Source organism: Giraffa tippelskirchi, chromosome 7, assembly GCF_054371585.1.
Source record: "Giraffa tippelskirchi isolate mGirTip1 chromosome 7, T2T-mGirTip1v1.2.pri, whole genome shotgun sequence".
Classification (NCBI taxonomy): Eukaryota; Metazoa; Chordata; class Mammalia; order Artiodactyla; family Giraffidae; genus Giraffa; species Giraffa tippelskirchi.
This window is the reverse complement of record NC_137281.1, coordinates 137,343,334-137,371,061: the sequence shown is the minus strand read 5'-3', so window position 1 is coordinate 137,371,061 and position 27,728 is coordinate 137,343,334. Positions and strand designations below refer to the sequence as shown.

General features: G+C 41.7%; 1 protein-coding gene across 2 annotated transcripts in view; it reads left to right on the top strand.

Annotated features, from left to right (window-relative positions):
• Positions 1–17,806: 17,806 nt before the first annotated feature.
• The window catches only part of SPTB (spectrin beta, erythrocytic), a 128,862-nt gene continuing 118,940 nt past the window's right edge, over positions 17,807–27,728 (top strand). For both annotated transcript variants that reach the window (XM_081509918.1, XM_081509921.1), the window contains exon 1: positions 17,807–18,029. The gene's annotated coding sequence lies outside the window, so the exon portion shown is untranslated. The remainder of the gene's footprint in view (positions 18,030–27,728) is intronic.

The following is a 27,728-nucleotide window of genomic DNA, read 5'->3' as shown; positions in this document are numbered from 1 at the left end:
TAGTCACTGGACCACCAGGGAAGTGCCTCGGTGTGATTTTTGACTTGATGCTCTTTTGTAACGTGATTCTGTCACGTGCTTATTCCTGAGAGATGATTCTGTCCTGATTATTTCTTTTCCATTTGTCTTTCATTTTTCAGTTTGTATTCTGGTTTATTTTTGGAACCTAAGCTATCATGACTGCCTGCTGCCTTTTTCTGTTCTTAGTCTTCCGTCTTTTCCTCTTTTGATTATTGCTAGTTTAGCAGGGATGATGCTAAACAGGGGGCAGATGTTAATTAAGCAAAACAAGTCAAGCAAGTCAAAACTTCCAAATATTTGGTTTCAGGTTAGTTAGACAGAGCAGCATTTTCTTAGATTTGGTTTTATTTTTATGTGAGTTACATAAGGCCTCTGGTTGAGACTGTCAGCTTTCTTTTGTGTGGCAACATGACACAGCAATGGAAAGGAGATTCTGTCAAGATAGAGAGCAAGGACATTGCTAAGTAACAAGGTCACAAGGCAGAATCATGTGCCAGAGGCCACGACCCTGCTGCTGCTGCTGCTAAGTTGCTTCAGTCATGTCCGACTCTGTGTGGCCCCATAGACGGCAGCCCACCAGGCTCCTTTGTTCCTGGGATTCTCCAGGCAAGAATACTGGAGTGGGTTGCCATTTCCTTCTCCAATGCATGAAAGTGAAAAGTGAAAGTGAAGTCGCTCAGTTGTGTTCGACTCTTCATGACCCCATGGACAGTAGCATACCAGGCTCCTCCGTCCATGGGATTTTCCAGGCAGGAGTACTGGAGTGGGGTGCCATTTCCTTCTCCAGGCCATGACCCAGGTCTCACCAAAATCTTGAAGAAATTTTTTGATGTTACTATCTCTTTCTAGGGACAAAGGGAATTTTATCTCCCTTCCAGAATGATAATTGAGTGCATTTACTGCTTTTGTAAGTTCACTCGTAGCCCAAGTTTCACTGCTAAATAACAGTTTGAACAGACAATTCTTTGTATATTATATGTAAGACACTGGCCAGGCAGCAGGTGAACAAACAGGGAGAATACGTGATTTGTTCTCATAGGATTGTCTGTCTAGAGATAAAGCACATACGTTTAAATACATCCATTCATTTTAACAAACAAACAAAACCTGCCAGACACCAGACTGAGTGCTAAATGGGTAAGTAGCTGATCATACGCCTCAGTTTGCCCCAGCTTATGCCTGTTGTTGCAGAGTAACTGTACCCTCTGTAACTCTCAAACATCACAGTTTAGATAGTAAATTACATGGTCACCCTGGGTATAGACCAGTGATCTAGGAAGTAAGGGGAGGGAGTCCTTATCAGTGGGTAAGGCAGTTGGTGGGGAGTTCATGGAGCTGGCAAAACTTGAGTTGGGTCTTGACAGAGGCAAGAGGAGAACATTCTACAAGAGAGTATCTAGAGCAAAGGTACCACCATGGATGTGGGAATAAAGATAGCCATGGCCCAGCTCCAGGGGACACGGTTCACATTATGTCTCTGTGCCTGATGCCCTCTGGACTGATTGTGCAAGTGTTGGCTCTAAGGATGTGTCTTATTTGGGGAACAATTAGAAGATCACTGTAGCTGGAGAAGAGAATTTGTGTAGAGGATGTGTATGAGGTAAGAATAGAAGCAAGCAAAGAACAGAGAGTGGAGGATATTAAATGCCAGATTAAGAAATTTAAATTTTTATCCTGTGGTGGGTTGGAATTTAACTGAAGAGTTTTAAGCAGGAAATGATACTTTCAACAAAAAGGTTTTAGATTAGTATCTCCAACTAAAGTGTTTAGTGTACTGAAAGAAGAACTTGCTTCAGAAGTGTTGGAGGGTCCCTAGTGGTTAAGAATCAGCTTTCCTAGGCAGAGGATGGGGGTTCGATTGCTGGTCCAGGAGGATCCCACTTGGCTCTGGGCAACTAAGCCCAACAAAAGAAGCCCTCACACTGGAACTAAAAGAAAGCCCATGCACTGCAATAAAGAGCCCACATGGCACAAAAATAGTGTTGGAAACACCTACGAGAGAAGTGTTAAGTGTCTACAGTAGTGGCAGTAGAAAGAAATATGAGGAGACAGACTTGAGAGTATTTGCAAAGATAGGATTGATAGTATGTTGGTAACTGGGCCAATGATGCAAGGAGAGGAGACAATCGAGAATGACTCAAGATTTAGATCCTGAGAACTGAGAAAATGATAGAATCAGTGATAAATGTGGCAGAGTTGAGAGAAGTTAGCTTTTAGGGGGCATAGAGGATCTCTCCTCCAGACATGAGGAGTTTGAGACATCCATTTGGAAGTGTCCGACAGGAAGTACTGGAGCTGAGAGAGGTAGTGATCGCTAGAGATGTGGATTTAGGAATTCTGTAGATCATTGAATAATTGAATGAAAAAGTTTTCTCCTTCAATATCAGAAGTAGTAGGCGGCCCAAATTATCATTTGAATTACAATTATATTTTGTAGAGTAGGAAGGAATACAACTTGCCAGGATTGCAGAAGAGAGATCCCTGAGGTGGAAGGAAACAGAACAGCGTGTAGTCAAGAGGAACAAAGGAAAAGAAAGTTTCAAGCTTGAGAGGTTGATTAACAGAACCAAACGATGGTCAAGGAGGACTAAGCTGAGAAAATTCATAGTTTTGGGTGGTGAGGATGACATGATTCTTTATTGTAATTGTGAAAGTGGGCTCCATGTTATAAGGGTTAAAGGATAAGAGATGAGGATTTAAGGGACATAATAAGTGAAGGCTGATCTTATGGGAAACTTGGCAGTAAAGGGAAGAAAAAAATATGATGAAAGTTCAAGGATTAACCAGGATTAAGGAAGGATGTTTTTAAAGAATATGATAAGGAATTTATGTTCTATATTAGACTGTAGATAGCACTTTATTTGGTTGGAATAAATTCTGATTTTTAAAATTGCTCCTAGTACCTTTCTTCTTTTGAATTCCAAGCAAGAAGCTTACTAGAGCAAGGAAGGAAAAAAATACAGATAAGAAAAGAACTGATAAGAATTCAACAGTTTGTCGTCAACAGGTGACGAAAATAGACCCAATCTCTTCCACGTAACCAGAGCCCCTTTCTGTTCAAGTAGAAAGTGTATGTATCTGTAGCTGGGGCAGACATTTAAGTTAGGAGAGGACAACTCTAAAATACCAAGAAGATGTGGTGTTTTTTTTTTTTTGGTTTTTTGAGGGTTCTCTAAACCCCGAAATCAACCCCCCAGTTAAGAACCTTCAGTGGCCTATAAATCTCACAGTCTGACATCCATCCTGCTTGCCACTTCCTCGGCCACCACCCTAGTCCAGGCCCCCGGTGTTTCTCACTTTGACTGCTATGATAACCTGTCTCCTGTCTCCCACTCCAGCTCTCCTGAGCACTGCTGGCAGATTAACTTCCTAGAGCACAGCTCTGATTCTATCTGTGCCTTGCTTAAAAGCCTTCAACAAATTCCTATTGTCAAATGAAATAGGTACAGGCCCCTCACCCTGGCTCTTAAAGCCAGCTACAGTAGGGCTTTGACTTAGTCTTTCTGTCTTAATCTCCACAATTTTATTATATTCAAACTGATTTATAGTCACAAAAAAGAGAGAGTCAGTTGGTCTTTCTACCAAGATTGGTCATGTGAAATTTCTCCATGAAAAACAACAGGGGCTTCCCACAGAAAGGAAGGTAGGAGGTGTGGGGTCATTTTCCATGTCTTGTTAAATGTGATCTTACTATCTGAACTCTTCTCCAAAATTTTTCGTTTGCAAGTTGTATAGGGCATTTACCAGAGTCTGCATTAGAGTCATTTGTGTGCTTCTCCTCTCCCCACCTTATGGGAGTGAATGCAGTCTGAGGACAAAAACTCTGTGTCCTCATCTTTGATCGCCTCCACAGCCTAGTACTATGCCTTGCACTAGGGGCATTCAATACATTAAAAAAAAATTCCCTGACTATATTGAAAAGAGGTTGCGGAGCCTTAAATAACTTTGTCTTGGCCCATTACCTCTCAGTATGTCCTTACTCGATCCTATGAAGATGCAAATGTTTTTTATTTTTCATGTAGCAACTGTATGTCCTTTATATGGATATCATGACATTATATGTGTGCTGTGCTTAGTTGCTCAGTCATGTCCAACTCTTTGCGACCCCATGGACTGTTGCCCGCCAGGCTCCTCTGTCCGTGGAATTTTCCAGGCAAGAATACTGGAGTGGGTTGCCATTTCCTTCTCCAGGGGATCTTCCTGACCCAAGGATCGAACCCATGTCTTTTGCATTTTCTGCATTGGCAGGCGGATTCTTTACCACTGAGCCACCTGGGAAGTAAATTATAAATAGCTAGAAGACAGGAACTTTTTATTGTTTAACCTAGTGTGCATGTCATGTTCAACTCAATAATTTATATACATAGCTCTCAATAAATGTTTTATAATAATAATTTTAATGATAAATCCATTCACAGTGGGTTATTTAATAAATCAAGTGATCTTTTAAAAAGGGTATATGGGAGTTTCCTGGCAGCCTAGCGGCTAAAATTCCATGCTTCCACTGCAGGGGGCATAGGTTCGATCCCTGGTCAGGGAATTAAGATCCAGTATGCTGCATGGCCAAAAATAAAAGTAAAACAAAATTGAAGTATAATTGGCTTATCTATTTCAGTTGTATAGTGTAATGATTTGATATTGCATATCACATACACATATATACAAATACCATATATATTGATATATATTTGTATATTAGTATTTGTATTGCTATGAAATGATCTCCGCAATAAGCCTAGTTAACATCTATCACCACATATATAAATAGTTACAAAATTTTTTTCTTATGTTGAGAACTTTTACCATCTACTCTGTTAGCAACTTTCAAAAATGCAATACAGTATTATTAACTATAGTCACTATGCTGTGCATTGAAACCTTACCCATGACTTACGTATTTTATAACTGTAAGTTTGTACCTTTTGATCTTCTTTGCCCATCTGGTCTGCCTCCCACCTCCACCTCTGGCACCAATCTGTTCTCTGTATTTATGAGTTTGTTTTTTCTTTGTTTGTTTTAAGATTCCACAAATGAGATCATATAGTATTTATCTTTTTTGTCTGACTTATTTCACTTAGCATAGAGATCCCCTGGAGGAAAACATGGCAATTCACTCCACTATTCTTGCCTGGAGAATCTCCATGGACAGAGGAGCCTGGCAGGCTATCGTCACAAAGAGTTAGACACAATTGAGCGACTAAGCACAATATCCTCAAGGTCCATCTATATTGTCACCAGTGGCAAGATTTCATTATTTTTTTGTGCCTGAAAAATATTCCATGTGTGTGTATATAAGTATACACATTTCTTTATCCATTCATCCACTGATGAACACTCTTACATTGGTTCCATATCTTGGCTATTGTGCATGGGAGTGCAAATACCTTTTTGAGTTAGTGTTTTCATTTTCTTTGGATAAATATCCAGTGGTATTAAAATGCAAAGTTGCTGGATCATATGGTAGTTCTATTTTTAACTTGTTCAGGAAATTTCATACTGTTTTTCGTAGTGACTATACCAATTTACATTCCCACCAACAGAGCACAGGTGTTCCCTTTTCTCTATATCCTCACAACTCTTATCTCTTGTCTTTTTGCTAATAACCATTTTAATGGATGTGAGTGATATCTCGTTGTTTTGATTTGCATTTTGCTGATACTTAATTATGTTGAGCATCTTTTCATGTACCTGTTGGCCATCTGTAAGTCTAGGGTCTTAAACTAGGATGGAAGAGTATGTAAAATCATGTATAAAAATGTTCGATTTTCTCTGGGGAGAGGGTCCATAGCTTCCATCAGATACTCACAGATGTCTTTCAAAGAGAAAAGATTAAGAGCCATTTTTATGAATGACTGTATCTATGGAAATGTTTTTACTTTGTCCTTATTCATTTCTTGCAAAAGAATTTTTTAAAGTATCAGCGATTGTCCAACAGACAATAGAACTAGTACTGATAGAATCACTTAGAATTAATTCCTGATGCTTCTTCCAAACCTCTATGCTCTTCTAACTTCTGCTAAGTGTCTTGCTTTGACTAGACTGAAGTACTGAATAATGCAGTCCCAGACATGTTGTATAAAGATCTCACCATTTGTTACATGCATCTTCCTTTTCTCTCCTTTTAATATTAAGAGGGTTTTGCTATTTTCACAAGAAATTTTTACTCTATGCTCACTATCAAAATCCCCAAGTAATCCCTTCTTTTTCAGGCCAACACTTTGACTGGTCCCACAGTTTTGGTTAAAAGTTTAAGAGAAAAAAACTCTTCTAACAGGGCTAGTCTCAACATTAGATCATTAACTTTTCCTGATAAACTTTAGAAAAAGGAAGTGGAAAGCAAGCATTAACCTTATTATTAAAAACTTGCGTCTTGTTTAATTTTCTTTTTTACAAAAGTGATCTCTTCCCTCTGATTATTAATGATTTTTTTCTTTATCTTTCTTTCTCCCTTATTCCCTTTGTGATTCACTTCCTTCCAGTGGCTTAATTTAGTTAATGTTCTCATTAGTGCAACTTTTACTCCAGCAGATTTCCTGGGCTTTCACATCAGTGCATTCCCATATGATAAACTCCATTAACAAGTCTGAACATTCAGGGAAAAGAAAGCAGTCATTCAAAGCAATGAGCTCTACCTCATTTGCTCTCATCCTCTGATCCAACTTGCTTGGCTATTTTGGAGCTTCTTCAGCAGATAATTCCATCTGAAGAAAATAAGCGCTGAGCTGTGGCATCAAAGCTGATGGCTGAACAGACTTATTTCCTAATAGGTACTGTCCATATATGTCATCACCATCAATGAAAAATATATGTATATTTTTAGATTCAAGAAAGACACAATCCCTCAGAATGTTTTTTAAGCCATTTTTTCAAATAGTGATGTAGATTTGTCCTGATCTACTCATCTTTTTCTCCCAATCTCCAAGGCTTCTCCAGACATGGTTAGGAGAATTGTATCATCTGGGTTATGGAATCAAAAACCTAAATGAACCACAACAGACTATTTGATCTGACATTCTAAATGATGTTTCTCAACCTATACTGTCAGGTGGTAAAGAATCTGCCTGCAATGCGGGAGACTTGGGTTAGATCCCTGGACTGGGAAGATCCTCTGGAGAAAGGAAAGGCTACCAACTCTTGTATTCAGGCCTGGAGAATTCCATGGACAGAGGAGCCTGGTGGGCTACAATCCATGGGGTCTCAAAGAGTCAAACATGACTGAGTGACTACCACTTTCACTTTACTTTCACTGTATGTTGGTAGTGACTGGAGAGTCTTAAAAAATTGATACTTGGGTCTCATCCCTAAAAGTTCTGATTTAATTGGTGAGGGTGGGGTGTAGGAGTGGGGATCTTTAACAGCTAATGATGTGTGTGTGTGCTCAGTCACGTCCAACTCTTTTCAACCCCGTGAACTGTAGCCTGCCAGGCTCCTCTGTCCATGGTATTTTCCAGGCAAGAATATTGGAGCGGGTTGCCATTTCCTGCTCCAGGGCATCTTCCCCACCCAAGGATTGAACCCGCGTTTCCTGCGTTGGCAGGTGGATTCTTTACCACTGCACCACCTGGTCCCCAAAAGTCCCCCAAAGCTAATACAGTGACAGGCAAAGTTGAGGGCCAGCCCTCTAAAGTAAAACAGGACTAATACAATTAGCTTCAATCAATGAAACCAAAATAATGCTATCCACATGATGTCATAATACTGTTGTAAGACAGTAGAGGGCAGAGTTGACAAATTTATATAAACTGTTTTAGGAAATAGCAGTTAGTAATGTAATCTTCAGATAATCTAACATAATCTAATGTAATCATTGTACTCTGTAGTCATCTTTTGTCACAAAGCTCTCATTTACTGCTAAAGACAAATTACTTTTTGTATGTTGGAATTTACTGGGAAGCCCCTTAGTGATGCCTGATCAATAGTGTTATTACATAATTTGTGCATTTTTGAAAGAGCAAAGGGACGCTATTGATGATTCTGCCAGGACAATAAGTGTAAGCCACGATTGTCTTAGGTAAGGGACATGTCACCTTATGGCCACCATGTCTTCTGTGGGATCTAGTAAAAGAGCCAGAATTTGTAACATGGCTTCGGAAGTAAAGTAACCAATGGTAACTATGTACTTATGCTGATTATTACAGTCTTCAGTATTACATTTATGTATGTTCATCTATTACTGTTTAAGCATCTCGGGCAATTGAAAAGAAAGTAAAGACGGGCTTTTAAGTATCAAGCATTATACAGTCTGCTTGAGAAAAGAAAATTAATACATGAAGCTGCATGTTTTTCAAAGTTGACTGATAATTGATAAGTATCAAGATTGATTAGGCAACCTGAGGAAAATCAAATAGTTAAAGCAGAAGTGGTAAAGAATACAAAGTTACAGAGATGATTAGCCTTGGATTGAATCCAATGGCTGGTCTGAAGGCTTGACAAGTCTTCCCTCTGTGCATAAGATGTGTGAGGGAGTGAGCACGTATCAGGCAAATCCAGCATGTGATGACTGAGAGGATGGTGAAAAACAGATCAGCTGTGCCCAATTTGTGTAACAAGAGCTGTTTTTTACCTTCAAGGCACATATTTATTTCATTATCTGAATTACTGATGAAACTATTCACTCATTGTTTTCCTTTAGTTCACTGCTGTTCTGTCCTTACCCTAACCCTCTTCTCTATCAAAACTTGCTCACAGGAAAGGATTCAATATTTGCTACTTATATTTAATGATATTTTCCCCAAATTAAAAATAATTTTGTCATTTGTTATGCAAATGTTCTATACATACAAATAACCAAATATTATAGAAGAATAGAGAAGGAAGTAAGAATTACTCTTAATTCTATTAACTAAAAATAACTTAAGACTTTTTAGAGTATACTTCCTTACTCAATTTGGGATTATTTGATGGCTACTTAAACAGTATGTCATCGTGTCTTTCCCTATCAATAAATATAAAACCACATCATCACTTAATTGGTTATATAGAATGTGTGTGTGTGTATACCCACTATACTTGGTTTAATCAATTATATTGGGATGAACATTGAATTCCCAATTTTTCCTTTTAAGAACATTATTATAATGAACATCTAGTATGTTTTTACTACAAATGTAAAATATAGAAAGCTAGAGCTGAAAGAGTCCTTGTGCTATCATTTTGTGGAAGAAAAACAAAGACAGAGAAAGGATAATGGAGTAGAAGCCAGGTCCTTTGACTCTATCTACTGATCTTTTCAGACAAGCCTATTACCATCTTTTAAAAAATTGCTTGGCTATTAAAATGCCACTAAGTAGCATTGACTTTTCCCTACTCCAGTAGCTGAAAGCCTGTACCTTAAAAGCTGACTCTTCCCAAGGTCATTTGCATTTTAATATTGGTTGTTAGTTATGGAATAAGCTAAAAGATTCATATATAGATAATATTAGATCTTTGGAATGAGGGTAGGGAATGCCTTAAGTGCTTGAAATAGTATGGGGCAAGCTCCGACTTCAATTTCTGGCCATATTTGGTAGAGGGGAGGAGTGGGAGTTGAGAAATAGGTTTAAGCAGTAGTTGAGGTCTGTAATGGAACATTGATGTTCACTCACAGCTTTGAAACACTTCCAAAAGAAGGGTCAAAAGCTTTCACTTCTTTTGGTTTCTGCTATGGAAGGTCCAGAGCTAGATGCTTAATCAAGTGTATTTTGATGTTTAAGATGATAATGGAATAGAACGAGCAGCACCGAGTTGTTACTTGCACATACTCAGCATAATTGGGGGCTATTTATCTAATTATTGACTTAAAAATTAGTCTATAATATAAATCATTTACATTAACTATCATGGGATCTGTCAATTAAAAAACCCATGAGATACTGCTTTCTAGATAAATAACTGTTTCGTTAGAAAGGGATTTGGAGTTCTGTGTGATTTTTGGAGAATTACTTGAACTCTGAGTTTCTTCGTTTCTTTGTCTGGCAATAAGGATAATGATAGCAATTTACTTCATGAGATTGAATAAAAATGATTGTATGGCATTTGGCAAAAAGAAAATGATAAATCTTTTAGAAATAAAATTTGTCATACACAAAGGAAAATGAAGAAAAATGATGTTTTTGATAAGAAATGGTTATTCTACAAAACATATCATGTTTGAGTTTCTTGTAGACTTTAAAGCATTCAAGAAATATTCAAGCAGAAGTTGAGCAGCTGCAGAAATATCCCACTGAATAGAAAATGAGATGAATTTGCAGAAGTAATGAAATCTTTCATTGCAATATCTTTCCAAATTTTATTGAAAATTTCCCAAAGGTTTTGATTAATATTATGAAAAAAAAATGTGTAAATTTGGAAACTGCTCACTTACAAATTAAAGCAATTAACAAGATCATTTATGCTGGCAATAATTATCACATAAGCACAAAATGGTTTAATGGTTGAATTGTTAGCACTCTAGCTGTCATTCTTTGTTAACAAACTCAAGTTTTAAATTATATTTTCTCCCCTTGCTTTGAGTTCCTGGCCTGATAAATATTTATAAAAGGAGAGAACAAAGGTTTCAGGTTTAGGTACTTCTGATTATCCACGTACAGATAGATTATTCACTTTGTAGAGTACCCAAGATAGAGTGTTAATGTCAAAACAAGATCAACTCACTGCTTATAATGCTTTTTGATCCATCTTCCTGTATTTTTAATCTTTTGGCATATTGGAGCATGGGGATTGAAGAGGGGCCACTGCCCAAGGATGAAGTCTGAAAACAGCACTGAGATGGTGGAATAAACAGAGACAAAGTTCACATATCCGAACCATCACTATTGTATTTGCTGTACCTCATTATTGGAGAAGCAAATGGCAACGCACACCAGCACTCTTGCCTGGAGAATTCCATGGGCAGAGGAGCCAGGCAGGGTTGCAGAGTTGGACACAACTGAGCGACTAACACTTTATGAATGAAACATTGGAAGATGGCAGGTGACCTTGGTAGTGGGTGTGAACATAAAGCCTACTTTATTGATTCCATTTCTCATCCACAGACAGTAAGTTCAGGTATGAATGTGTCAAGGTGACTGAAGAGTTGGTGAAATTCAGACATAAATATTACCAATTATGTTTTAGGGATGTGAATTTATTTAGATAACTACCTAAACATAAATAGGAAAATGATTCTCCTTAGAAAAATCACAAATATATATTTTTACATCAAATAGAAATAACCTTGAATTACCTACTTCTTTGGTTGACCTCCAGAATTGCAACTCTCTTTCAGTTTCCATGATTTGTTTATTCATTAATTTATTCATTCCCTCATTCACTCGTCAGGGCTTTATTAAGTACATCTTGTGTGTCAGGAACTATGCTAAGTCCTGGGAAACTTAAAATGGTATTCCAAAAGCAACAGGGAGCCACTGGATGATTTAAAATAGTGGAGTGACATGATCAGATTTCCTTTTCTGAAAGTGTATTTTGGCTACTCTGTGGGGGAAGAATTGAAAGAAAGTGAAACTGGAGAATGGTACAACAATTAGGAGGCTTATAAGAAGCAATTCATGTGAGAAAAGATGAGGTCGGGGTTATGGACTAAATTATGGCCCAGCCCCCAAATTCATATGTTAAAATGCTAGCCCCCCAGTACCTCAGAAAGTGACCAGATTTGGAGACAGAACTTTTAAAGAGGTAATTAAGGTAAAATAAGGTCATATGGCTAGCCCTAATCCTGTATGGCTAGTGTCCTCACGAGAGGAGATTAGGACACAGACACAAAGGAAAGACCATGTGAAGACAGAGGGAAAAGATGGCCACCACCTTTGACTTGTAAACCAAAGAGGGTCAGAAGAAACAACCCTGCCAGTATCTTGATCTCAGGTTTCTAATCTCCAGCATTGTGAGAAAACAAATTTTGCTATTTAAGCCACCCAGTCTGTGGTATTCATCATGGAAGCCTGAGCAAACTATTAATAATACAGCCTGAACAAGGCAATTGCAGAACAGAAGTGTCTTCAGACATCAGTTTATCAGCACACCCCAACATAAGCCTGGTATTCAGCTCAGTTCAGTTCAGTCACTCAGTCGTGTCTGACTGAACTGCAGCACGCCAGGCCTCTCTGCCCATCACCAACTCCCAGAGTCCACCCAAACCCATGTCCATCGAGTCAGTGATGCCATCCAACCATCTCATCCTCTGTCGTCCTCTTCTCCTCCTGCCCTCAATCTTTCCCAGAATCAGGGTCTTTTCAAATGAATCAGCTCTTTGCATCAGATGACCAAAGTATTGGAGTTTCAGCTTCAGCATCAGTCCTTCCAATGAACACTCAGGGCTCATCTCCTTTAGGATGGACTGGTTGGATCTCCTTGCAGTCCAAGGGACTCTCAAGAGTCTTCTCCAACACCACAGTTCAAAAGCATCAATTCTTTGGCACTCAGCTTTCTTTATAGTTCAGCTCTCACATCCATACATGACCACTAGAAAAACCATAGCCTTGACTAGATGGACCTTTGTTGCCAAAGTAATGTCTCTGCTTTTTAATATGCTGTCTAGGTTGGTCATAACTTTCCTTCCAAGGAGTAAGCATCTTTTAATTTCATTGCTGCAATCACCATCTGCAGTGATTTTGGAGCCCAGAAAAATAAAGTCAGCCACTGTTTCCACTATTACACATGCACAAACTCACATCCTTCAGGTAACAGAAAGTCTAATCCTGAAAAGGAAGGAAAGCTCAGGCTCAGCTATGGAAGGAAAGATGCTCAAAGCCTGGTTAGTTCTTCCATGCACTGGTGCATAACAGGATGTAAGCCTTGCTCTTCCACTTCTTTCCATTATTGGAGGGAAATTTGAAATTGGTTTCACTTGCTGCTTTAAAGAGTGGTCAGTTTGGCATTTAGCCGTCAGGTTCCTTCCAGGGACCGTTCTGTTTGAGGCACTGGAAGGGGAAGTTTGGTCCTTCGTCCTCAGTGACCCTACATTGTAAATGATTTTCCAACGGGTCCTGCTGCTGCTTTGTTTTTGGAATTTTCAGAGAGTGTGGTTCCCCTACATGTTTCCAGAAATGGAATGGAAATTTCAGCCAAATTTTATGAAATGCATCACTTGGTGACAAGGTAAATGAGGGAACATTAGTTTTTTAAGCCCTAAGCACTATTTTGAGATTTTCTCTTCATTATCATGAGTTCTTGATTTTTCCATTTTTAGCAAGAATTTAAATGAAGGGAATATTGGGTAGGGTTGGGTTTATTTGGTTTGGTACTTCTGTTTTTAAGTAGCTTTTTGATACATGTTCATTTCTAAGTCACAGTAGTTTTAAATTTCAAACAGATAACTTTGGTTTTGTGATTCAGTAAAAAATAACTTTAGGATTAATTCCATTCAAGGCACAGGAAGTTAGTCTAGCCTATATTCTTGGTTTATGGTTTAATTTTTTTCAAGTTCTTGGGTCTTCATTAAATCAAATTAAATCATAAATTTTGAACTACACATAAAATTTGTAAACTATGTTTAAAAATCTCCATCTTGCTTTAAGCTGCTTTTACTGAATCTGAAAATTCATAGTTTTCTTCAACTCTGAGAAATTTTATTCTACTTTCTCCTTATAATCATCTCATCTGTGTTCTCCTTTCTCTTCTTTTGTAACTTCTATTGAACAGGTACTGGACTGAGGATCTCACCTCCATGGCTTTCAACCATTCTCACAAACTTCCCATCACATTGTTTTTCGCCCTGTGTTTGAGGAGAATTTGTTTCCACTAATCTGCTCTTTGACTTGATCAGAATGGATTTTAAATTTCAGGAACTACTTTTTAAATTTCTATGTTTTCTCACTGATTATTTTTCATGGATACAATATCCTTTCAAATCTTGCTGAATAAAATTTAAAATCATTTAAATTCTATCTTCTGTTTCCTTTTCTTAGTTTCCTCTGATAATACTTCTTTGTTAGTTGAGTTTGGTGCTTTTCTTCCATGGTATTGGCTCCCCTCCCCTGACAGAATCTTTGGTGATTTTGATTGTCTGATCATCTTTTATTTGAGAATCAGTTTGCTTGCCTGTTCTGTTAATCATAGCCTCTCTTCAGGAACTGTGAAGGAAGGGCCCAACATGCTATCCAGAGAGAGTGAAAGTTCCCTCTCACTTCCAGGGGTCAGTGGATACTTGGACTCTGCCTCTCTGGTCCCAATATCCCCACTAACTTCATCCCACAGGCAAACATTTGATATCTAATGCCAGCAGGGGAGGAGGCTCTTCAGTGAATTATTCTATCCTAGGTTCCCCTCCACCTCTTGTATCCTTTGACTCCTGCTTGGAATCCCCCTGAATGATTCCTTCTCCTGAACCTGTTTTGACTTCCTCTCATTTTTCTCTAGATCGGGTCCTGTCTCTCTACTTCAGGATTTTCTAAGAATTTCTGGAAAATTGATCACATTTTTTATTTCCTTGTGCTGTTAGATTTCTATTCTCTTTAAGACATATTTTTTTTTAATGATATTTGGGATGGAAGAGAAAGTAGATGTGTGGGCTCAATCCACCATCTTGATCCAATCTCTACGTATTATTTTCTTTATTATCTCCAACTGTTTATCAAATAATACAAGCTCAATGTAAAACATTTAGAGAATACAGACAAAGAAAACTCCTTCTTGTGTCAGATTCCTCTAATGTCCCAACTTATATCTTCTTTTCTCTTACTGATTTTAGCTGGAGCTGGGTCGACATTTCTGTGAGAGCTTACCCTCTCTTCCTGTGTATGTGGAAGTCCCAATTCTTGGTTGACAACTTCTGTCTCAAATGCACAGCTTCTCTCTGGCCCTGGAACTGTAGATTGCCTGTTAGGAGTTTGCTCGGTAGCTTGGAAGTGTGGGGTGTTAATATGGAATAGGGGGTTAGGGTGGCAGCCCCTTGACCAACCAGGATGAGGGCCAATCTCCCACCTTTCCTTTTCTTTAAAAAAATTTATTTATTTTTGGCTCTGCTGGGTTTTCACTGCTGCACCAGGCATTTCTCCAGTTGTGGTGAGCAGGGGCTATTATTGTCCAGCTGCAGTGTGTGGGCTTCTCATTGCAGTGGCGTCTCTTGTTGTGGAGCATGTGCTCTAAGGGCATGAGGGCTTCAGTAGTTGCAGCACCTGGGTTCAAAATTGCAGCTCGAGGGCTCTAGAGCACAGGCTCAATAGTTGTGACTCATGGGCTTACTTGGCGCTTCCCAGGTGGTTCAGTGGTAGAGAATCCGCCTGCCAATGCAGGAGACTTGGGTTTGATCCCTGGGTCGGGAAGATCCCCTGGAGGAGGAAATGGCAACACACTCCAGTATGGACAGAGGAGCCTGCAGGGCTCCATGGGGTCACAAACAGTCAGACACGACTTAGCAACTGAGCACAGGTGCATGGGGGCTCTGTGTTGCTCTGTGGCATGTTGGATCTTCCCAGATTAGGGATTGAACCCGTGTCTCTGGCACTGACAGGCAGACTCTCCACTACTGAGCCACCAGGGAAGCCCTCCATCTCCCTGATGGACAATTCCAGGAGGCTTTAGGTACTCTTCTCAGAAAGTCTCTACAGAATTAACCCCTGCTGCCCGCAACAATGACTTCAGTTATGAACCCTTACATGAGCTTGTCCTTCTTACCTATTTCACTCTGCTCAATTTCTCATTCCCACTCCCTGGGATCTGCCATTTTCCTCCCTCATTTGACAATACCCTTTTCCTCTGTACTTCTAAACTTCCTCTCTCCCTCAGTCCTAATTTATCATTTCACTGTAACTCTATTAGCTGTAAAGCATTTGGAGATGCTGTCAGGATAACAGGCTCTGGAGCAAATGAGGTTGTATTGAATTATTTAGCTTTCAGCTGAAGTGGAGATATCTAAAGCAGCTGGGCTGGTTTGTAAAATCCTAGGGTAATCTGTCCACTGATTTGGTGCTTTCACCATATTAATTTTTTCCTCGTGGTTGAAAATTATAAATTTTAGGGCTATAAAGAAATATATATGGGCAACTTCAGTTTAGAGCCACAAACCTAAAGCTAAGGAATTATCTGTTTCTGTAGTATATAATTATGTAGCTGCAGAGCTGCAATTCTAGGGAATCATGAATTTATTTAATAAGTTTATTCACACAAGGCTTTTTAAAAACATAAATACATAATTTACTCCATTTTTTCTTTCAAAAATAGATCAAGGATTTCTACTTGAGATATATGATAATCTCAGCCTTTGAAGCGGGCCTGTTTTTCTTGAGTGTTCCTTGACAGAATTTGGTTCTTAATTTTTAAATGAAAGAGACGTTTTTATTTCTAACTCAGTAAAAAAAAACAAAAAAAACAAATGAACTCTTAAATGCTATCAGAAAGGGAAAAGGGTGGATCATTGCTAATCTAATGGGTGACCACAAATACTCTATTATCTTCCCTATATTACTAGAGTGTCTTGGGAAATTGAGCTTAATAAGGGCCCAGAAAACAAGATGGGGGTGTGGAGAGTTGTGTGGCTTTGTGACATCTGTGGGGTTTGCCCCACTTAGCACAAATCAGGGTCTAAATACTCACTCTCAAGACGTGTGACTGCAGCAGGAAGTGAAGTATCTTTGCATATGTTCAGTATATAGACTAAGCACTCACATCTGGCACTTAAACACCCTTTTCCTGGTGAATCCTGGAAAACAGCATAATTATACTCCCAAGCAAACAACTCAGGAGCAAGACTGTTCCGTTGTAAAGAACACCAGGCATCATCAAAGTTAAAACTCTTTTCTTCATCTTTGCACTTCACATAGCCACTGCCATCTCCAAAACACCTGAGATTCCCTGGACTGTTGTCTGGGTAGAAACCGTCCCAGCATGGCTGATGGAGAAAAGAGATGAAAACTGCGGCAAGGTGTATCACCAAGGCTTACTGAACAATGACCTTGTATAGTAAGAAAGTCAAGAAAGTGGACAGCCTTGCAAGCTGCCACTTCTGTGTCTCTCCCGAGGTGAGTGGAGGTGCTGTTGTCTTTCCTCTTTGGCACCAGCGTTTCTAGTGTTTTCTCGGGCCTACAGCATCCCACCCCACTCAGGCTTGTGGTGAGGAAGCCTCTGCTCCTGGAAACCAGGGCCGGCCAGGAGGTGTCTGTGGGCTGGGGTGGCCCCTTGCCTGTTGATTTTTAACGTGCAAGCCATGGGACTAAGTGCTGTGCCCCTCCGGCTTTCCGGAGTCTGCCCAGATCACACCAGGTTTGCAAACAGAAACATCGAGCTCTCAGGCTGGGGTCGAGGGTCTCCGGCCCAGTGCCCACGCCAGCCCTCCCAGCGTCTGCTCTTCTGCCAGCCCCGAGAAGCCTGCCCCACAGTGCGCTTTCTAACACACCAGCCCCAGGAAAAATCTGTCTCTCCCAAACCCGCCGCAGCGAGGGCGCGCTGCCCGGGCGCCCGCCTCTCCTAACCTACGGCCTCAGCGGGTCTTTTAACATATTTGAAAAGCCTGGCTGTATACAGTGGGGACGCGGGGTGGGAAAGGTTGGAAGGGCTCATTTTCCTGGCCAGGCTTGCCGCTCCGGGTGCATGAATTAGGCCGGAGCTGCAGCCAAATCTTTTCTCGGCTGCAGGGGGCTCGGGGTAGCGTGCGGTGAGGGGAGGTGAGCAGCGATGGGGGCGCTGCGGACCGCTCCGGCTTCGGGTGGCTCGGACTCGGGGCCGTCCTCCGGGAGGCGGAGGCTGGCCGGGGGAGCCGGGCGGAGGCCGGGCAGGTGGCCCGGGGCTCGGAGGCTGATTGGCAGGTGCGGGAGTGGGTGGGGAAGGCGGGGGCTGGGCCTGGCGCTGCGGGAGGCTGCGGCCCCGCCTCTCCGCCCCCGCCGCGGGACTATCTGGTCCCGGCAGCAGCGATGTCCCCCGGCAGGAATGTCCCTCCTCAGATAATGTTATTTATATCTCTGGGCGGGTCCGCGGCTCGGCAGCACCAGGCGCCCGGCGGCCGCTGTGCCAGGAGCCCCGCGCTGCCCTCCTCCCCCTGCGCCGCCGCCGCTGCCGCCCCCGGGCTCGGGGTGGCCGCTGCTACAGCCCCAGCGCAGGTGAGTCCCGGGAGGGCCCGGCGGCCGGAGGGAGCTGGGTGCGGGTGCGGATGCGCGAGGCTGGGGCGCGCGGCGCGAGCGCAGAGGAGGCGCTGGGCCCAGGGGGCGCGTGACGCACGGCGCCCAGGGGACCGGGTGGGGGCCCAGCCCTGGGTGCCGGGCGTAGAGCTCGCGGGAGGCCCTGGCGGTTGCGGCAGAGATCGCCCCGGGGCGCGGGAATCCGCGTGGGTTCGGAGGCACTTAGCGAACTGGGCGCTTGCTTTGGAGAGCCGGATCCTGGAGCATCGCCCGGGGGCGCTGGGAGGGCGGTGAGCGGGATGCGTGTTCTGGTCCCGGGGTTGCCTCCCCCAGAACCCTGGCGTGGGGACGAAGAGGGTTCTGCCTTTAGCCTGTCCAACCTCCCCGTTCCCCTCTCTGTTGGGTTTCTCAGCCCTGGGGCTGCTCAGATTCCCTTCTGGGGAACTTGTCTGCGCGCTGCTGGCAGCTCCGCGCTCAGGCAGGGAGGGAAGAGCAGCGGAGGGGCCCGGGGAACGAAGCGAAGTGGCCAGGTGCAGCCCCAAGGAGCTCAGCGTGCCCCAAGCCATCCTCCAAGGACCCTTACCCTTCCACTCCCAAAGAGTTCCACTCCTCCAGGCTGCTACACTCTACAGTCACCCGCCTCACCAGGTTCTCTTTCTCCAACAACTTGGCCCTGAGAAACAGCAGAAAGTGGGAGAAATTAACAACGTTAAAACAATCCCCAACTTCCACCAACTCGCCCAGACTTCCAAGGGTGGGGAAGTAGCGGCGGGCTTGAGTACCGTTTCCGTGACAATGAGCCCCAGGTAGGGTTCTTGATTTTCAGCCTATTAATATCCAAACCACTGTTTTCAGTGAGCAATTAGAGGCGCCAGGAGTTAATAATAACACGCTGAAGGAAAATGAAAAGAAGCCACAATTTAGTTTCTTAGATGCTTCGGATGGGGGTGGTAGTGGTGGATATATAGTGACAGTATTTTTGTGCCCAGAACTCCTGTGCCGAGAGTCTAGGCTGTCACTTCCAGGTAGGAGGCGGCCGTGCAAGACCCACAGCGGTGAGTTAGTCACGATCTATATACTTCAGTTCCTAAGGGAAGTGATTCAGGCGGCTCTTGAGTGAGAGGAGTCTGCAAATCAAAAATTTTAGGCACCTGTATACTATCTGCTACCCGATTTTTAGTTTCACAGATGGTACCAAATTTTATTCTAGAATTCCCTCTTTGATCACCCTCTGATCCTATGACCTAGAGCAGGTCATTTCCTATTCCAGTTTCAGACTTTAACTCTTGCTAGGAGACCTGGGTTCCAGAATGTCTTGGGCAACTTTTTTTTTTTTGGAAATGCAAAATATTTAAGAGTGCTGAATGCTCAGTACCGAGCACAGCTAGGCTTGTACTTGCCCAAATGCTGTGGACTAATTAGAAAAAGGAATATTAAGCTCACATTGAAGAAAAGCCCACCAGCCTTGAGACCAACTGACTTCTCAGAGGTGGGTCATTTATACAGAACTTTATCAAACCCTGAAGTTAAGTATAGCTGAAAGACATCAGCCCCACACTAAAAAAATGTGGCCTTTAGACACACCCCTCCCCTTAGCTCTTGCCCTTAGCTTTATAGGTGGTCCAGTCACAATGACTGGGGATGAGCCAGTCCTGTTAATCCCAATTCTCGGAAGACTCACTCAGTCCGCTTGTGGAATTGAAAGCACCCCAGACCTCCCAGGCATCCAGGATGGGCCTCGGTGCACAGGCCTATCAAGTTTTCCTGGGTGGCTTGCTCTGCTGAGAGCTGGAATACCACCTTTTGCTCTGGCCATTGCTTCTTCCAAGCGTTCTAAAGGTGTCTTTTAGCAGAACACCTGCTAGATGGTTAGCTTCAGGGTAGGTAAAGGTTGGCCAGAGGCAGACTCCCACCTGGGATCCTATATGACAAACTAAAAATGACTGTTTTTGGCAAACTAGCTGTGAATGAAAGTTTTGAACTAAATTAAAAATCTGACAAATCTGCCACACTTCTGGACATAGGCTGTTTTTAGTAAATAAAAGTAATGGACTTTTTTTTTTTTCCTGTTTTTTACATACCAAACCTGGTACCTGGCTGTGGTGCACACTCAGTTAATCTTTGCTGAATGAATGAGAGAATGAGTAAATGAATACTCAGACTTTATTTATTTATTTAAATATTTGTTTATTTATTTATTTATTTGACTGCACCAGGTCTTAGTTGCAGCATGTGGGATCTAGTTCCCTGACTAGGGATTGAACTTGGGGCCCCTGAGTTGGAAGCCTGGAGTCTTAGCCACTGGACCACCAGGGAAGTCCCAATACTCAGACTTTACACTATCCTACTCAGTTGTCACTCTGCAAGGTAGCTCATATTATCAGCATTTTACAAGTGAGGAAACAGGTTCAAGGAGATTAAATAGTTTGCCTCGCATCGCACAGCTGATGAGTGGTGGGGCTGGGATTCAAACTCAGCTGGTCAACCTTCTTTTTGAGGTTTGGCAGTCAGCAGGGGATAGAGAAGTACAAGGTGGAAAGAACTGGTTATAGGGTTGTCTCTTAGCTTCACAGTCTTTCACTCTCCAGACCTTGGGTGATAATTCTGCATGTATCAGAGAAGCTTTAAAGATATTGCTGAAGGGACGGGGCACCTCCCGGACTGTTCCCGCCAGTGCTCCCTTCCCCGTGGCAAGCCACTGCTGACCCATCTTCCACAGGAGATTCTCCAACCCTAGCAGGATGAAGCTTGCTGTTCTGAACCAAACCTGCAAAGCCCCCAAGGTTCACTTTCAACTCACATGGGTTATTTTTCTCACACGGTGGCCACTTTCTGGAAGATCTGTTTTGCAGGAATAAAATAATCATGAATATCAGTCAGTCAATACTTTGAGGAAGAGCAGGTATCAATATTAAAATAAGCTATTTACATCCTGTTGTAAAAAATATATATATATATTGCTGAAGGTATTGGAGACTCATTTGCTCAGAGGTATTTAGCCACGCCCATTATGTGCCCGTCATTGTTTCAAGGACAGAACTGTAATTTTGGCAGTAGTCAAAGCATGGATTTTTTTGAAAACAGATTTTCCTTTCAGTCATGGACATGGCCAGGAGGGCTTGATGATGTCTGGGGACAGGGTGATAGGACAGAAGATGATTATAAAAAATTCATGAGGCAACACTGTCGGACTGGGAAGGGACCTTGGAGGTCACTGAGTCTAGCCTTCTATTTGTGTAGCTGTTTGCTTAAAGGTGAGACCTAACTGTAACGTACCTGATGATTTACATGCAATGGTGGTACGGACCTTCCCTGCTTCTTATCATTTTAGCCTATTTCTTTCCTTTCTCCCTCTCAAGGCCAGTATTGGGTTTATTTCCTGAAGTTCTGCCTAATATTAAACCACTGCCATTTTCTTTCCTTTGAGAGAGATTGTAAGAGGCTATATTTTCATGTCTAACACTTCCATCCTAGTAAAATCTTTAAAAGGTATTGGAGATAGGATAGAAGACAGGAAGGGGCATTTAACTCTAAACTGCTCCATAACCTCCCCATCATCGCCTGTTAGGTGTACAGATGTATACATTTTTGCACAATAGGTATTAATATCTTGAGACAGTACAGACTTTAAGACAAAGAATTATGTAGCATTTCTGGAGCAGTAGAGAAGGAAAAGACTTTAGAGAGTTATTGGGACTGTCAAATACCTGTTTTAATCTAAACCCAGTTGCTAAATTGCTCTTGAAGTATGTTGTTCCAAATTTCAAAATCAAACACAAAATTATGCTCTCTGTTCAAGACCTGAAATGGTAGGAAACGTGACCAGTGGAAAGTTTAGAGTGATATAAAGTACACTTCTTCATAATTTTAAAAACAACTTTAACCTGCAGATTAATGTTTATCAATTGACTTGGGAGGATCAAGAATGAAAGTAAGTCTGCTGTGAGGGCTGATGAGAAATATAGTTTTGGAATAAGGACTGGCAGGGAAGTTCGTGGATACTGGGTGCTGAAATCATATGGATATGACTAGTTAAAAATTACCATGGAAAGAAATATTTTATCTTAAAAGTAGTTTATATTGACTTAGTTTTTTGTTTTTTGTTTTTTTTTACAGACAACTGTTCAGTTACTCCTCTGCTTTAGATAAGAAATCTGGGGAAGAAGAGTAAATGCGGTGATCTGTGTGCCAGGATCATCTTGTAGCATTTGCTGGGTTTATCACAGAGAGGCAGTTTTCCCTCTAACAACCCCAGAGGTGAAGGTTACCTGGTTTCGGAGATGGAGATGGTGATTGAGGGAAGGTGTAGGAGGCAGTCAGGAGAATTCACTGTCAGGTCTGGCTGCACTCACTGAATTGTCAACTCCCCTTGGTAAATATTTAGAAAATGTCATAGCGTGTTTCCCTTTGTTGCTGTGCTTATTTCTTAACTCACAAGCCAAGCACTCCACCTTCTTCCATTTTCATCCAGCCTTAGCTGACTATCAAACCACCAGGGGATTCCGAGCCTTCCAGCTCACAATCTTAGAGAGGGTCATAGACAGAAAATGCCTCCTCAGTGGATTGCTATCTAGCTAGCTTATGACATTCCCAGCCCTCCTTTTCATCTTTCTTTTGCCTTTTCCTGGTAACTAGAGACATTACAAAGCTGTCGTGTCTTCCTACCTCAGTGAGGCCTTTTCAGGCTTTCCCATAATGTTTAATTTCTACATTATACCTGTGCAGACCTGGCCAAGGGTATAATTACAAGGGCAATTAAAACCCAGACACATATCATGTTAGCAGTGGGGGCAAAAGTGGGGCTTCCTTTCTTCTTTTTGTTTGAATGGTATAAATTTAGCAACTGAAAAGGTACAAGGCTAAAAAAAAAAAAGACTGTGAGATGAACTGGGCTCAGATCATCCTGGATATTTATGAAAAGAATAACAGGGCACCTTGACAGCTAAAGAACAATAATTGCTTTGAATTATGTTCAGCTCAAGAGTTTCCTCCATCATGAAAAGGAGAAACTTGGATAATCCTGAAAATAAGTTGAAAATCATTTCCATTTATACCAGATGTAAATATGGGTGTGGCTCACTTGAGAATTCAAAACATCTCAAATAAATTGAAGCATACCTTGAAGACATAACTTACGAGGTCTGGAAAGAGACTTCTAGCCTCATTCTGTCCCTCTGCTCACTTCCAGCCTGTTTCCAGCAGCCCTTTTGTTGTTGTTGTTAAGTTGCTCAGTCGTGTCTGACTCTTTTCGACCCTGTGGACTGCAGCACACCAGGCTTCCCTGGCCTTTACCATCTCCCAGAGCTTGCTCAAGCTCATGGCCATTGATTTGGTGATGCCATCCAACTGTCTCATCCTCTGTCCTCCTCTTCTCCTCCAGCCTTCAATCTTTCCCAGCATCAGAGTCTTTTTTTTTTTTTTTTAATTGAAGGATAACTGCTTTACAGAATTTTACGGTTTTCGGTCAGACATCAACAAGAATCAGCCATAGGTACACCCATGTCCCCCCTCTGAGACCTCCCTCCCCAACCTCCCTCTCATCTTCCTCCCCATCATCAGAGGGTCTTTTTTTAATGAGTTGGTGCTTCGCATCAGGTGGCCAAAGTTTTGGAGCTTCAGCTTCAGCATCAGTCCTTCCAATGAATATTCAGGACTGATTTCCTTTAGGATTGACTGATTTGATCTCCTTGCTGTCCATAGGACTCTCAAGAATCGTCTCCAACACCACAGTTCAAAAGCATCAATTCTTCAGTGCTCAGCTTTCTTTATAGTCCACCTCTCACATCCATACATGACTACTGGAAAAACCATAGCCTTGACTAGATGGACCTTTGTTGGCAAAGTAATGTCTCTGCTTTTTAATATGCTGTCTAGGTTGGTCATAGCTTTTCTTCCAAGGAGAAAGCGTCTTTTAATTTCATGGCTGCAGTCACCATCTGCAGTGATTTTGGAGCCTAAGAAAATAAAGTCTGCCACTGTTTCCATTGCTTCCCCATCTATTTGCCATGAAGTGATGGAATCGGATGCCATGATCTTCATTTTTTGAATGTTGAGTTTTAAGCCAGCTTTTTCACTCTCCTCTTTCACCTTCATCAAGAGGCTCTTTAGTTCCTCTTTGCTTTCTGCCATGAGGGTGGTATCATCTGTATATCCGAAGTTATTGATATTTCTCATAGAAATCTTGATTCCAGCTTGTGCTTCATCCAGTCTGGCATTTTGCATGATGTACTCTGCATATAAGTTAAATAAGCAGGGTGACAATATACAGCCTTGACCTACTCCTTTCCCAATTTGGAACCAGTTCATTGTTCCATGTCCGATTCTAACTGTTGCTTCTTGACATGCATACAGATTTCTCAGGAGGCAGGTAAGGTGGTCTGGTATTCCCATCTCTTTCAGAATTTTCCACAGTTTGTTGTGATCCACACAGTCAAAGGCTTTAGTGTAGTCAATGAAGCAGAAGTAGATGCTTTTCTGGAATTCTTTTGCCTTTTCTATGATCCAAGAGGTGTTGGCAATTTGATCTCTGGTTCCTCTGCCTTTCTAAACCCAGCTTAAACATCTGAGAGTTCTCAGTTCTACTGAAGCCCCTTAGGAAGTTTCACCTTCCTGAATATTTCCTTCAGGGTGAAAGAGTTAGAAAAGGCCTTTCATAATACTGACTCCAAGCCATAAGTCATAGAGCCTTAGAGCTGGAAACGCCTGAGAGAGCCACCTGAGAAATATTTAGAAAGAGCAAACGTTGGATACCTACTGTATGCATTACCCTGTCATATCCTGAGGACATAAAAAGTGAGTCCTGAGGACTCACTGGTCTGGTGGGGAAAGGACTTGCAAACAGTGATTCTACAGGATGCCTGAGAAATAGCCCACTGGGGAAGAGTCTGTTTCAGGCTAGAGAGTGTCTGAGGTTTTCCTGATGGAAGAAGGGAGAATGGGCGCGGGTGGGACCCTAGCACATAGTCTGTCAGAGACGTGCAATAGAGTGTGATTAGATTAGGAGAAGAGGAGTAGTTCTCTGTGCCTGGAGTATAGACCACAGTCCAGGAATGGGCTAGATATGTGACCTTAAAGATGGTATGAGTTTAGTATGTGAATAAGTTGAACCATTGATGGTTCAAGTTGAAATCAATAAACGTTTTGAGCAGAGGAGAGACCTGATCAGATCCTTGTTTAGATAAAGCTCACTGGCGGCAGCAAAGGGAATGTGAACTAGAGATCAGCCAGTACGAGATGATGACCACACATGATATATGGTTCACTTAGTTTTCAGGAGGCCTTTGTTAAGTGTGTTGCTTCATTTTATTCTACAATGACCATGTGACGAAACAGGGAACAGTCAAGGAAACAGGATCAGAAACATACAAGGGTTTGTCCCAAATCCCTGAATTTGTGGTAGAACTTGACTTCAGTCAGTTTCCTTATTTCAAGGCTGGGACTTTGTCCAGATCTTCTCAGTGGAATAGTTGAATATTCTGGGCCCTCTGGTTGAGATGGTAATTGCTTTCTTTCTCCTGCAGAACTTTTAGTCTAAGTTCTTTGTTCTTGGAGAAAAGGAAAAGAAAAGTTGTTACAGTATTTACTCTTTAGCCACAAAACCTTAAGAGTGGCCCTTCAGCTTCTACACAGATGATGTTACAAAATAGTGCCAAGCATACATGTGGATTCCCAGAATGCTATAGATAAGTGATGGATTTATATGTCTATTAATTGATGTTTTGGCTTCTTCAGTCTCTTATCCCAAATTTACTGGGTGTTATTATGCATATGTCTCATTTTGGGCTTCAAGAACCTCTTTTTGTCCAGTGATCCTGCGTGCCTTGATTTGTGCTTACTTCAGTCTTCAACAAATACTTAATGAGCTATCATTTACTTGCCAGACATATTTTAGGCCCAGGGGATACAGCAGTGAAGATGGTAAAAATTGTCTGCCATCATTGAGCACATTCTAGTTGGGTGAGACAGGTACTAAACAACAACAAACCACAGATGAACATCTATCATAATTTTAGGTGATATAAAAGAAAAAACAGTGTGAATAAAAAGATAGGGAGGTGATTCTACTAGTTGATGTAGGATAGCTGGGAAGGGCCTCTCTGAGTTTTCAGTTGAGTTGAGACCCAAATGAAACAAAGAACAGGAATGAGGGTGTTTGGGGGGAAGAGATTCAGGTTGAGCGGGAAGGTCCAGAGATGGGTGTGACTGCTATGTCCATGGAGTGGCGAGAAGCCAGTATGACTGGAGTAGAGGGAGCTAGAGGGGAGCACAGGATGTAACGCTGGGGAGGAAACTGGGTCTGGATCATGCAGGCTTTGTAGCCAGGTGAAAACTTTGGGTTTCAGCCCTACAATTGGAAGTCACAGGAAGTTGTGGGCAGGGAATGACTTGTTCATATTGGTGTTTTAGGAGAATTTTTCTGACTGTCCTGTGGAAGATTGATTGTAGGGGAGTGAAATGAAAGCTACTGCAAGTGGTCCAGGGTAGAGATGTAGACCCAGTGTGATGGTGGTGGGGGTGGAGAGATGCAACTGGCTTCTGGATAAATCAGCAAGGTAGAGTTGATGGAATTTGGATACAGAAGATGGGAGAAAAAGAATAAGTCAAGGATGATTCAACTGATTTTGATCTGAGCTACTAGAAGAATGAAAAAGCCATATAGTGAGATGGGAATATGTCTTCTCAAATGTACTGTGGGCTACTATTTTTAATTTTTGTTTTCATTGAGGAGTTGATTTGGAATAGACTCAGGCAGGTAATACCAGAAAGGTGTTTTATTATGAGTGACTCATCTGTTTGTTTTGAGGTAAAGCCTCAAATGTGAAGCTAGTTCTCTGTGCTTTGTACCTTTACTTTTAGGTCATTCTCACAACATTTCCATTATGTGATAGAAATTAAGACACAATACAGACAAGATTGAGATACGTTTCACTTTCTGTAATTAGAAATGTTTTCAATTTGCTGATTAGAGCCCACTTTTTAACACTTTGTGGTTATCATTTTAAAAAAGAACTTTTAAAATCATAAAGTGAATGGTTGAAAAGTGTATCCACACTGTACAAGGGAACATAGTGAAAAGTAAAAGTCTTTCTTCCCCTCCCTTCAGTCCTACTCCTAAAAAGTTACCAATGTCAACAGTATCCTGTGTATCCTTTGAGAAAAAATCAGTGCGTTTATAAGCATATGACCTGAGACATACTTCCAGAGTCCTGAACATTTCTCCCAGAGTCCTTTCCATCAGTCTTCCTGGAACATTCCTGGCCCAAATAATCTCTCTCTTATCCAAGTTGGTTAAAGAGCTAGTTACATATACTACTTAATTTGAACATAATTATATACTTCTGCTATTGCTATTTAGCTGTTCTTGAAAAGTGTTAGTTGCTCAGTTGTGTCCGACTCTGCGACCCCGCGGACAGTCCATGGGATTCTCCAGGTAAGAATACTGGAGTGGGTTGCCATTTCCTTGTGTCCATCTGTTATTCAACAAGACATATCTTAAGAGCAAGAATTGATTTGAATTGTGTTTTATCAGATTATAATTTGATATGAATTATAGTCACGGGTCTTACATAGAGCTCTGCCTAAAGATTTTACACATAGAAATTCAGTTAGTAATTTTTGGAATGTGCACATTGACAGTCGATCCCTAGTGGGGTGATGCTGGTACGCTGGGATTATTTTAAT